The 3,956-nt window shown below is 43.4% G+C and overlaps 1 protein-coding gene across 2 annotated transcripts in view; it reads right to left on the minus strand.

Annotated features, from left to right (window-relative positions):
* The window catches only part of Acbd6 (acyl-CoA binding domain containing 6), a 177,168-nt gene that overhangs the window by 166,095 nt on the left and 7,117 nt on the right, over window positions 1-3,956 (minus strand). The gene's annotated exons all lie outside the window — the stretch shown is intronic.

A 3,956-nucleotide genomic window follows, 5' to 3' on the forward strand; every position in this document is an offset into this window, starting at 1 on the left:
GTTCCGGCTGCTCCTATTGGACCCAGACGGTGTGCTGCAGGAGCTCCCCAACAGGCATGCGCGTGCAACTGTAGCTCGAGAGTTTGGGTGGTTTGGTTTTGTTGTTGTTTTGGTGCCGGAAATTGAACTTAGGACCTTACGCTTGCCAGGCAGACGCTTGTGCCGCTGAGCTAAGTTTGGGTGTTTTGAAAAAATGAACTAACCGGGCTGGGGATATAGCTCAGTGGCACAAGCGCCTCCCTGGCAAACGCAAGATCCTGAGTTAAATCGCCAGTACCGCAAAAAAAAAAAAAAAAAAGAAAAGAAAAAAGAAAAATGAACGAACTGATGGGAGGTGATGATACAGGAATATAAAACTCCCAACCTGAACAATATCTGGGACGAGTTCGTGTTCTCTAAAATCGAAGAATGAATTTTAGGAACCACGGAAGTGAAGAGCAGAATATATTTATTGAGGGAAAGAAAGCTTCTCTCAGAGAGAGGCACAGAAGGGGGCTTGAGTGGGTAGCCAAGGACCTTGCCCCTCCCAGGGACTTCATAGGGCAAAACCACGAGGTGAGGCGGGTCCAAGATAGGGGGGAAATGGGAAATTACGAGGTGGGCATAAGGTGGGACAAAACTATGGTCAGCCATAAGATTACAAGTATAATTGTTCAGGTAAAATCGAGTAAACTGGGATCAAATGGGGAAGCCAGTCAGGTAGCAAGCGGGTATGAATGCAGAACAGGGACTTTTCCTGTAGGGGGTTGGGCTAGTGACTCTTTGTCTTTTTGAGGGTGATAGCTACCTATTTAGAATATCAATCCCTGATGTTTACACCTAAAGAAGTATGCAGGTACGTTTGTGTAGTCCTTTGCCTTGAGGTCTGGCCCACAGCAAATACGTCTCTATTCACAAGGTATCTTATCTTTCATGTTGGCTCCTTCCAGGGCCTGGCCCTGTCTGACTGCCTATAATATTTCTAACTCAGCTGCCTGTAACAGTGAGACCTTTGCTGTCTTACCATGTTTGTGATGGGTCTGAGAATAGGCTTTATGGAGGTAACCCCCACCTTCCTTAGCACAATTACTGAGCTTAGCCTTTGCCCCTGTGCTTTGCAGGCACAAAGCAAAAAGTATGTCATAGTTCTAGTGTTGTAGGAATTGCAGTCCTCTGGTGGGGCAAGAAACCCAAAGGGCACTCCAAGAGATAGAGGAATCCAAGCTATTTATTATGCCTGCCAAGCCAGAGGAGCTGTGTTCTCCAAATTCTGGGCAACAAATAGTGGGGTCGGGGAGATTTTATACTGTAGTTTACTTTGGGTTGGGCTGGGTTGGTCGAGCAAAGCCGAATTTTACAAAAGCTGAAGTCTGAAGGTGTTATATCCTGAGTTTAGAAGTGTGACAGAAACAGAAGTTACATGAAACACCTTTTGATTGCAAGATAAACTCAGAACATTATCAGTTGGGAGAGGTTGTGGAGCCTTGTACCCTGAGGCAGGAAGTGGGGACTGGTAAAAACATGGGTGGGGGCTTAAGGTCCTGACTTTCCTGATTACTAGTGCAGTTAGAAACCAAGGAGCTGATTCCCTCCTTCCCCTTCATTCAGCTGTAAATGCCACACCACCCTAATGATTATCCATGCTTCCATAATCTTAAAAAGAGGCAGTACAGTTAGAAACAGGGAAATTGTGTAAATCATCCCCTTCAACCATAAACACACCACCACCCTAATGATTAGCCAGGTTTAAATTTAGGAGGTTACAATGCCAGAAGAGGTAGATTACTGACATCAATGAGAGACACAGTGGGGGAACCTTGGATCAGCCTGTCTGACCCTATAAATACTGGAACTCTGAGTTATCCAGTCCCTTCACCCTTCTCCCTGTTTTTGCTGCTGTCCCATGATCTTCAATAAAGGTAGCTACTAGGTGCTGGGGATTTAGCCCAGCGGCATAGCGCTTGCCTGGCAAGCACAAGGCCATGAGTTCGTTTCCCAGTACCAGAAAAAAAAAAAAAAACCAACAAAGGTAGTTACTGACTACATACTCTGAGGGGTACATTTGGCAATTCTTTCCTTGTCCCACACAAAACCCTGGACTATTTTTGGCCCACTCAACTGTAGCAGTTCTGCCCTAGGGGAATTTACAAATCTGTGTGTGTGTGTGTGTGTGTGTATGTGCTTTAGGCAACTACATTAGATAAAAATATACAGGGGAGGATTAGGCCCCCCCCAAAAAAGGCACAGAAAATAAAGACATCAGAATTGTGGCTGGAGGCAAATCTGAAGAGAACCAGGGCTTAGGGGGGAAAAGCAATAGCAAGGCCTGCTTGCCTCCTAGGGATAAACCGCAATTTAAGATTATACTATAATTAGCAGCACTTGGTATAATGAGTGCAGATGGGCATCAGACTCATCGTTGGGTGACCAGAGCATCTGGGCCTGTACTGCCCTTCCTTTCTGCCTTTGTTCTTGCCATGTTCTTTCCTTGCTATATGTCTTGTTTTCTCTTGGATCAGTATTAGCTAAGCAGCTATACTTGTAATCCTATAGGTTGGTCATTATCTGACACCTGTTTTGCCCATGTTGTGATCTTGCTGTATAAATTACCCGAGAGAGGCCTGAATGGTCACATATTCAGGACCCCTCCTGGAAATCCTGGAGCTACCCTTCTTCCCATATTTCTAATAAAACTCTCCTAACTTCCTCCTTTGGCTCACAGGTTCATTCTTCAGTGTCGTGAGACCACAAACTTGGCACATTTAACATCCAACAGGTCTGGAGTTTTATTTTTCCTATATCACTATTGGATGTTTCACCTAGATAATTGGAAGGAAGTAAAAGTTTGCTTTTGTTTCATGGCACTCCTAAAATATAATTCGGCTTGGTGACTCATTTAGGTAATTGAAAATTGTCATCCCTTGTTTATTGGTTGCTTGTGCCTTGTTAAAATGATAATAAATTTAAGTTGATATGGAGTTTCTTCGCTAGAACATCTTTTATTTTGCAAACAATGTCTTGTATTTCTCCCTTCACTTGCTTGATGGTTATGAGATGGCTTAATCTCTTATATCACAGACAGTTTTTTTGAATTTTACTTGGTGGGGATGATAGCTCATGCTCTTGGGTATGTCTGAAATTTCAGCTGGAGGCTATTGAGGCAGAAGACAGGGCATGGTAAAACTGGCTGGGGAAGTAGGCATGACCTGTGAATGACAAAATCTCAGGACATGGGCAGAACAGTTCTCACAGTGTGAGCTTGGACTTCTCTCAAGAACTCAAGGACTGGGGCTAGGGATTTAGCTCAGCGGCAAAGCACCTGCCTGGCGAGTGCAAGGTCATGAGTTCAATTCCTGGTACCAGAAGAAAAAAAAAAAAAAAGAAGAGACCTCAAGGACTTTGAATAGGACAGCCTAGACCTGACCTCAGCCTGAGGAGTGGGAGATGTAAAAGGGCAATCACCACTGGCTCTGCACTACCATATTGTTTCACAGTAGTCCCCTCCCATTTTGGAGAGTGTACCCTTTTTCTTACTTTTTCTTGGCCTAAACATGCTCTGCAAAGCATATTTCTTTTCCTACCTTTAATAAATATAAAACTTTGCTACTGTTTATGCTTGTTTTGATCAACTCTTTGTTTAGGACAGAAAGAACCTAGAAACCACTGCTTGGAAGAGACTCCAGCACCCTACAAGCCTGTAACAATGTGGGACAGTTCATCTCTGTAGGAATGTTCTTATCAGTATCAAGAAAGGGTAGTGAAAACCTTGAAACTTGCCACTCTTTTTCCTTTCCAATGAAAGTCTCCTGAACCCTTGAAAAAATGATTGCTCATATATATGGGCACCAAAAATAGGCATTCCTTTTATACCACATACTTCCATATCTGGATTAAAAAGGAAATAAAAATCATTCTCTTCCAAAAGGACAAATAGGCATTCCTTTTATACCACATACTTCCGTATCTGGATTAAAAAG

The sequence above is a fragment of the Chinchilla lanigera genome, unplaced genomic scaffold, assembly GCF_000276665.1.
Source record: "Chinchilla lanigera isolate Chin_1 unplaced genomic scaffold, ChiLan1.0 scaffold00005, whole genome shotgun sequence".
Taxonomy (NCBI): domain Eukaryota; kingdom Metazoa; phylum Chordata; class Mammalia; order Rodentia; family Chinchillidae; genus Chinchilla; species Chinchilla lanigera.